General features: G+C 42.9%; 1 pseudogene; it reads left to right on the forward strand.

Annotated features, from left to right (window-relative positions):
* The first annotated feature begins 2,852 nt into the window (after positions 1–2,852).
* Positions 2,853–7,996, forward strand: LOC122203144 (annotated as a pseudogene).
* Positions 7,997–9,447: the final 1,451 nt, after the last annotated feature.

Genomic DNA, 9,447 nt, shown 5'->3' on the forward strand with positions numbered 1-9,447 from the left:
TGGAACCAGATAGAGAAATTGGTATGTGAGATGACAAAGGAAAGAGGCAACACAGCATATGGTATGGAAGCACATTTTTGGAGCCTGTGAGTAGAAGAGTTGAATTAGAACAGAATGAAGCTGTATGCTGATGGATTGTTGAGTGATGAGCAGTCTTTGAGCCTGACCGTGGAAGCCCTTAGTTGTCAAGACAGTTCATCTAGAGTCTCTTGGTAACTGGGATCTCAGATAAATCTTTGGGTGTCTTCAAACATTTGTTGGATGGCCAAGAGACTAAGGACTATGTGAGGTCTTAATGAATGGAGAGACACTTTCCTTTTTTTTGTGTTAAAAAAACTAAGTTAACTTATTTATTTTAGAGAGAGAGGGAGAGCGAGCATGAGCGGGGGAGGGCCAGAGAGGAGAGAGAGAATCCCAAGCAGGTTCCATGCTGTCAGCACAGAGCCCGATGCAGGGCTCAAACTCATGAACCATGAGATCATGACCCGAGCTGAAATCAAGAGTCAGATACTTAACTGACTGAGCCACCAGGTGCCCTGAGGAGACTTTCCTAAGAGTTACAAGCTGAAATGAGATGTGCCACTCTTTTTGCCTTTGGACTGAAAAAGTGGTTAGAAGCCCAGCCAGTTTATTTAATTGGTCAGGCCAAGAATCTTTACATACCAAAATAGGAGCTTGGCTGTATAATCTAGTCAGGTTTCTCTTCTATAAAACTGAGCATAAAGAAATTAAATACTAATTTTCCACCACTTTTTTATGTGTGCATCCAAAGTTGAAACTCAACATAGCTAACATTCAGCAAGTAATATATTACATATGTTATGTGTGATACATGGATAAAATGAGCATATTATAATATTGCTTATTGAGTGACTTAAAATGAGGTGCAAATTGCTCATCACATCGTTCTAATAATTTCCAAGTAATTTGTTGGTAATCAGAAACGGTGATTATAAGCTTTTGTTTGAAGTGACTGTCATCCAAAAAAATAATGCCTGTCTGGGCCTCGATTTGATGAAGGGAAGTGCAGCAAAGTATTTCAAAATGACTTCACTGAACTGTGAGTCATCGTGTCCTTGGTGCCCAGATGCTTTGTGGCAGCCAGAGGCAGCCGGGTGCTCAGGCTGTGCTTTGTGACTTGGTACACACCTGGGTGCCAGAGCTTTCCGTGGGGCCTGGACCTGGAGGTCCTGTGTCCAGGCTTCAGTGACACTGCTGCCTTCCCACCAAAGCTGCCCCTCGGAGCGGGAGGCGGAGGCATGTAGGCCCCTCCTTCCTCATGCGCGCCAGCTGGTGTGAGCCTCACTGTCATTAGGGTTGTGTTTAAGGATGTCCCATGAGAAGTGCTGGTGGCAGGGCTCTTCAGCTTCTGGGCAATGAGGGCTCCCATCCCTGTTATACTTTCAGTAGGAAGCATCTCTGCCTGCAACCCCTCCAGGTGTAGTAAGAGAGGACTCAGACATAGGTGGAGTTTCTTGAGTAAATGTTAGCAAAAATATGCAAAAGGATGAGTATACACGATTTTAGCAGTAGAGAGAGCATCTCTGTCCTAGGAGATGAGAATGCAGACTGGATGAGCTGTAGTCTTTTTAGAAGGTGGTCACCATTTTTTTTTTTCAATTAGGAAACTCAGTCAGTATGTTCCAAACTCAGTCAGCTATAAGCATGTACAGAAAATGGAATATGGTTTTCTACATAGAATATCTCGAGTGACTCTGTCATCTTTATAAAATTCCAAGTGAAATAACCCTCTTTGGATATTGTTTATATGAAAACTTGGACAAAGTAGACCCTTTTGGCTATAAATGTCAAGAACAGGTGCCCTGGCAGGTAAAGGCAGGTAAGCAGCCTCCATTTCACTGTTCTATAACCATAAAGTCTATTACTATCTGGGCACACTAACTATTGTTAAGTTTTGAGTTAGATAGTCAAGGATTATGGCAGAGAGTTTCAAGCCTTAAAGTGCATTGTGATCGCTTACTGAAGGTACCCCCAGAGACTCTGATTCAGCTAGGAAGGACTGGAATCTTTATTTTTAGCAAAGGCCTAAGGCATTCTGATACCCATGTGACTCTATACTATTTACCTTAAGAAACACCAAACTAGGGCTTTGTGTTTCAGGAGATCATAACTGCTGATCTCTTGAATGAAGGAGGGAGGGATTAGGGTGAAGGGCAGAGGGGAGATACACATGGTATTCTTGATAGTTAAATCAAGAAATGAAAACCTCAGTGAGTAGCTTCTCCCTTTCTAAAAACTGCTCCAAAATGCCATGGTTCTCTAGAAGCTGTACCAAACAGGAAGCTACTGTGGGTAATTCCTTACAAATTTATAATCAGATTAAGGCGGAGGTCATTATGATAGAGACAGCAGGCAGGGAGTGTGCAGGGGTAGTGTGGTATCATCCTGCCATTCTCTTACCTCCAAAGCTATTATCGTTTACGAATGAAATGAGCACACTGCCAATTCTGACTCCAGGTCATTAACCAAGGAGGTAAATTTAATAAAATCCCAGACTAATCCAGACAATTGGTGGCCAACTAGGAACTTTCTCATCATGTTCTTAAATTATATTCACTGTTGCAACATGCTGACGGATTCAAAATCAATTATCATGCTGGAGAATACTATGCATGAGTCAGAAGAAATGAGCTAGATTTGCATATGGCAGCATGGAGAGATCTCCAAAACAAAGGAGTGAATACAAAAATAAGGTACAGAATAAGATAGATAGTGAAATACCATTTACGGATATAACATGCATCGTATTCAGTGCTACCTGTTTTCCAAGCGGAACACATGTCTGAGTGATAGTAGATATACATGCATTAAATAGACTAAAGCAAGTGCCTATGTCGGAGGAAGGCAGATGGAGACTGGTGGTGAGGGATAAAGGAGAAAAACAACAAACAAACCAGACCAGCACCTTGTCACAGATCAGTGCTGACTCTGGATCTCGAATTGAGAAGTGGGATAGACTCAGTTCTCGGCCTCTTAGGAACAAAAGGAAAAATGTTAAAGACTCGACATCTGCCCTGAGGAATTGCAATTTGGTAGGAGTCACATGTGTGAAATAAATAAGACATTATATATTCATGAGTTAGATAGGAAGTACTATGATAGCTGAGAGAGTATAGAGAAAAAAAAAAAATGACAAAACTTTAAGACAAAAAAAAAAAAAAGAGGAAAAGGCAAATGTTCTGTGGTGTCTGCCAATGGTCCTCAGAGGCATTCCACTGTGTGGCCGTCTTTGGAAGTTCCTTATTTTCACCATTTTTCCAACGGTCTCCAGGAACCAACATTAGTCTAGATCTCCCAATCCTGTCCCAGTTCCCAAGGACTGTCGTGTTTTACTTCATTCTTTTCCATACGCATCAGAGATATGATTGAACTTCGCTTAAATGAGGAAACTGTTATGTTAACCTAATTTCATTTATTTCTTCTTCTTTTTTGTACTGATTTTTTATACAAATTTTGAGTATAGGTCACACACCATGTTACAGTGGTTTCAGGCGTATAACATAGTGACTCGGCAAGTTTATACGTTATGTTATGCTCACCACAAGCATAGCTACCATCTGTCCCCATACAACACCGTTACAATATCACTGGCTATATTCCTCATGCTGTGCCTTTTTTATTCCCATGACTTACTCATTCTGTAACTGGACCCCTCTATCTCCCACTCCCTTCCCTGGCTCTGTGAGGTCAGGCAATATTTGCAAAAATTTCCAATACCGAAGTGTGCTCTCCTATTGAACATCAGTTAAGGTGATGTTAACCGCTGGAGTAGATGTGCCCCCCGTATCAGAGGCTTAAAAGTGATGTCACAGTACAATGACGGCTCTCCTGGATTGCTGGCTCTCCTCCACGCAGTGACTCAGAAACCCAGTTTCGTCAGTCGTGAATCTGTGCCATGTTATACACATGAATCTCAGTCTGCCCTGGGAGCCTTTTCTGCTCCAGCCAGGTAGAAGAGGAAAGAAGATGCAAGATTATGTTTGAATATGTTTGATTGTCCAGGATTGGAGGGAACATTACGTTACTTCTTATTCCCAGACCATTGACGAGAGTTCAGTTGTAGAACTGTCAGGAAGGCTGGGAAAGGTAAATATATTTGTATGCTCAGATACATGGGGAGATGGGTCTGCTGAATAACTTCTATGTATTTGTTTATTTGCTTGTTTGTTTCTTTATTTGCATCCATCTCTTATTCATAAGAGGTGTAGAAACGGGGACTGATAAAGGTAATGGGAAATATATCTTTGATTCCACTTGATATATTTGATGTGTTTAACCAGAAGTTGGGCAGAGAATCTGTGCCTTTTGAAAGTCTTCCTCATCAACATTCACTGACCATAAAATGAAGAAAGTTTCATGGACAGAACAGCTGTACGAATTAGAAGGTCTAGTAATCCTTCACTAGAAAACATATTCTTGTATGTGCCCTACAGGGGTAGTACTCAGCGTTACCCCTCTCCTCCCTTCAGCTGCCTTTCTGACTCCTCTGAGCCAGCATCTAGATGTCTGAATCTTCCAGCCTTGGCCAAAGTTTTTAGATTTTACCCCGAGCTGCCCACACCTTTGAGACTTGCCTGACTCTTTATGCCTCAGCTAATTCCTTTGGCCTCCACTTCTTGACGGCCTGAATTTCTCTGCCTACTTGTTTCAACCCAGGCTGTGCCTGTGTGAACTTTCCTTTTAACTTGTGTGAGTCAATAGCGGGCTGTCTCCTGAGACATAGCTACATTCTGGGTTGCGCTAAAAGTCCTGCTTATACTATAAATCCTTACATAAGACTTATTATATAAGTCCTGCTGAGCACTATTTTGTTGTTCTCTTCATCTCAATGTGATTATGGTATATACTAATTGCTGGGATTCCTATGTGAAATCACTACAAAAGAGCTTAATATTTTATCCTACATATATTTGCCCTTGATGAGAAAAGTGCTGAGTCATCTAGGTAGTTCAAGTAAAAATTTGAATTTGAATCATGAAAGGAAGTTCTCCTGGGGACATTTGCTCCAGTGTTTCTGCCGCGCATTCAGAAATTTGCTCATCATATTTGGTAACTGTTCAAAATTCTCTGGAGGGAACTGAGACAAGTTTTCAACATAGGAAAATTCATGTGACTGAGTATAAACTTTATTTCTTTGGCCAGCCTGATGTCTACAATATGTGCAGCCCGGTAATCAATTCATGATGCAAATATTGGTAATATAGGGGCGCCTGGGTGGCTTGGTCGGTTGGGCGTCCGACTTCGGCTCAGGTCATGATCTCACGGTCGGTGAGACCTGAGCACCGAGCCCCGCGTCAGGCTCTGTGCTGACAGCTCAGAGCCTGGAGCCTGTTTCGGATTCTCTGTCTCCCTCTCTCTCTGCCCCTCCCCTGTTCATGCTCTGTCTCTCTCTGTCTCAAAAATAAATAAACGTTAAAAAATTAAAAAAAATATTGATAATATATCTCTTTCTTACACATTTGCATGAACTAATCAATCATATATAGTGCAATAATTTTTTTGTCTTTGATTGATAAAGGTTAGGTACCAGTAAACAATAGCTTGTGGGTCAAATTCAGCCCCATGCCTGTTCTGGTAAAGTTTTACTGGAACACAACAATACTTATTTCTTCACATATTATCTATGGCTGTTTTCATTATATGGCGGCAGAACAGAGTAGTTGTAACAGAGGCTGGACGGTCCTCAAAGTCTGTAATATTTAGTCTCCCACCCTTCGCAGAAAAAATTTGCCTGCTCTCACTTTAGCAGAGTATATTGAAAGCATATGATTCCTAACACTGAGCAGACGGCCAATAAATGAGTTTTCTATTCCAATCTTCCTTTGCTTATATTATTTCTTCTACCTGGAATGCTGTGACTCTTCAATCATTTCTTTCTTTATTCACAAGTATTCATCATGTGCCTGTTATGTGGGAGGCACTGCTTTGGTGCTGGGATAGTGTAGATAACAGAATCGACTGTCTTCATGGACCTCACGTTCTACTGGGGTGGGGAGACACAAGCGGATGTACAACATCATGTCTCCTCCTGATTCATGCCATGAAAGTAAATAAAGCAGGTACAGAGGTCTCTCTGCCTGTTTAATTCGTATTCAACCCTAAAGTCTTGCAAAGCCCAACTTCCTTCACGAGATCATCCTTGGTCTCCCCATTTGCTCATTGCCTCTTTCCCTCTCTGTAAAGTCCCAGCTCTTTTTATTTGGTGTTTTTAAGGCATTTATGTCATTCTACCATCAACTGGAGCTCTTTGTTGATGTTTTTCTTCTCCACCATAGATTGCGAGGCCACCATAGATTGTGAGGTCATAACAATGAGGCAATTTTTTAAATTTCTCAACAGCAACTAACACGGTGTCTGAAAATTGCTAGGAAATCGGTATATACCAAAATACGGATCTACCAATGGAGGTTTGTAGTACACAACATTTTGATGCGTCTGCATCTCAGTTTGTAGTCTTCCTGAGTTTGTGACCATCACTGTGACCCATCATCATGTGTACCAATGGAAAGAGGGACTTTCCCATATTTTCAGAAGCTGGGATCTCTTCAGGAATTAACTACACCCACAAGTCCGTTTGGGCCATAAGATTTATCTTTTCTCTTGATAAAGAAATGAGATAACTTTTTCTTAATTGATTACACCCTGAATTTACCCCAGTTAAGAGGGAAAAATTCAACCTGGCTCTGCAGGTTGACCTCACTGCGCCCGGGAGCAGTGACATCGGGTAGCTCCACGCCCAGGCCTGCAGCCTTCGAGGGTGGCTGGGTGCTTCAAGAGGATCAGGAGAACATCAACCCCGAGAAGGCAGAGCCCGCCCAGCAGCCTCCCGCCCGCCCGGGCTGGAAACCCACGCCTCCCAGCACCACCGTAGAGCCGAAGACAGGATGGGTTGCACCTCTTAAGGATCTTCCTCTAAATGATGAGCATGCACCTGTTCCTCCCTGGAAAGCCAACAGTCAACAGCCTGCCCTTACCATTCACGTGTATGAAGCGGAAGAAGAGACACAAAAGAGGCCACCTCCATCTAGAAACAAAACAGAACATGAAAATGTCCTGGCTTTTAGCTCAGCTATTACTTTATCAGGGCCAAGAAAACTGCTGGTACCCCTTCATTATCCAGTGGATGGTAGTTCTGAGTCACCACATACTATGGGCAAGTTGCACTAGAAGACGAAAGCCAGTGGGTGTTCCTGAAGTGACAGGTAGCCATGAGGACATTCACACATACCTTAGGGAAGTGGAGGTTATATGTAAGCCTGAAGTGGGCTACATGAAGAAACAGCCAGACGTCACTAACAGTAGGAGGGCTATGCTTGTGGACCGGTCCATCAAAGTAGGAGAAGAATGTAAACTACAGAATGAGACCCTGCATTTGGCTGTAAACTACATTGCTGGGTTCCTTTCGCCCACGTCGGCTTGGCATTGGCAGGAAAATTTCAGCTCTCGGTGGTACCCGCTGCTGTGCTGTTAGCCTCCAAGTTTGAAGAAATGCACCCCAGAAATAGCAGAGTCTGTGCACATCACAGGTGATACCTATACCAAGAAACCAGCCCTGAGGACGGAGCACCTAGTTATGAAGGTACTTTGCTTTTGACCTAGCCACACCAAGACTTTTTCTTACCTGATGCTTTCTGCACCAGCAGTCTGCAAACCACAAAGTTGAAAGTTTGGCGATGTTTTTGGGAGAATTAACTTTGATGGATGCTGACCCACACCTAAAGTATTTGCCATCAGTGATTGCTGGAGGGGGCTTTCATTTAGCACTCTACAGTCGCAAGACAAAGCTGGCCTGAAACTTTAGTTCCAAAGACTAAAGATATATACCCTGGAAGGTCTCCATCCCTGTCTCGTGGACCTTCACCAGATCTACCTCAGAGGACCACAGCATGCACAACAGTCCATAAGAGGAAAGAACAGAAGTTCAAAGTATCCTGGTATTTCTCTTCTCGAGCCACCAGAGACAATAAATGTGTAGCAGTGAAGACTGCCTTTGTTTTCTACCATGTAAATAACTCATTGTATACGGTGTCCAGCTTTTCTAAGGTTTTAAGTTTATAATCATGTCTAAATACAGAAGTTAGTTATAAGGCCAAGTACAAATTATGGTATGCATTACATTTTAAATGGTTTTAATTTGTATCTTTTGTACATGTAACTATCTCAGATATTTGGCTAATTTTAAGTGATTTTGCTAAAGTATTAATGATGCCAGCTGTCATCATAATGGGAATTAGTAAATGGATTTGGGGAATTTGAAAAAAAAGGAAGAAAGGGAAGAAGTTGAAACAAGTAGTTACCAAACAGGTAATTAGATGAGAAATTCTTGGCTTTCTGTTGCTGTGTTAAAACACACACACACACATATGCGTGCACACACACACACACCCTTCGGAGCTCATGGGCTGGTCTGTTGGGAAGAAAATCGGTTACTTTGTTGGAAAGAAACCAGCTCTGGCGGTTGCATTAATCAGTGCTTAGAGATCAGCCAATTTCTCCCATGCGTGGGATGAATGGGGTTATTCAGGAAAGGGCATCTGGGCAGGAAATGGAGGAGTTGTAACTAACAGAGCCGGTCTAGCCCCTGAGAGTGGAAGGGAGATCTGTCATCAGAACAAATGAGCATCAGCGAGGTGAGGGAGAGGCCAAAGGTGCTTCTAGAAGGTGAGTGAGAAGGAAATGAAAGGTTGCAACCTGTTATCAATTAGCAGAGTTCTTGGGGCAAAGCCACGAGCAGAGACAGGCTGTGGGTCACAGGAGTCCTGTATCACGCTCATCACTGAGCCTCCATGGAAAAGATGCGTCTCTGTGTGTGACCTTTGTCCTAGAAGTGACTTATTGCCTCATTCTCATCAGCACCATTACCAACAGTCCCCACTATTTCTCAGCACTAGGAGGAAAGAGCCAGTAGTGAGGTTCTGTAATGGCTAATAAAACTATAAAATTCCTAGATGCCTTTAGCTTCTATCTCTGGATACCCAATTTAACAGAAATAGAAAAATCTGGAAATTTCTGTTCACTGCGGGAGTGTTTCTATATTGGAGACATGACAGCAGCCAAATTGCCATGGGAACTTTGGTAAGATTCTTTCCTCAGCCCACAGTATAAGCCTTCTCTTTGAACTCGGGAGGGTTTCCTGGATGACCCAAACTTGTTCCCACTGTGCTGCAATCACACGTCCTTGAACAAAGCCATCCAGGACTCTGGTCTCTTGGGATGCAGGCTGTGTTCTTGAGGAACAACCTGTTTTCTGGAACAACCTGCAGACACCTGGGACAGGAGCAGCCTCTGGGACAGATAGTGTAGCACGTGGTCAGGCAGTGGGTTTGCCTGCCCTGTGGGTTTATATCCCTGTGTGTTTCAAGGCTTTCCCGTGAGGGTTGTACCTGCAGAGTCTCATGTTCGTGCATATTGATAAGATGAGACTGA

The sequence above is a fragment of the Panthera leo genome, chromosome D3 (assembly GCF_018350215.1).
Source record: "Panthera leo isolate Ple1 chromosome D3, P.leo_Ple1_pat1.1, whole genome shotgun sequence".
NCBI lineage: Eukaryota > Metazoa > Chordata > Mammalia > Carnivora > Felidae > Panthera > Panthera leo.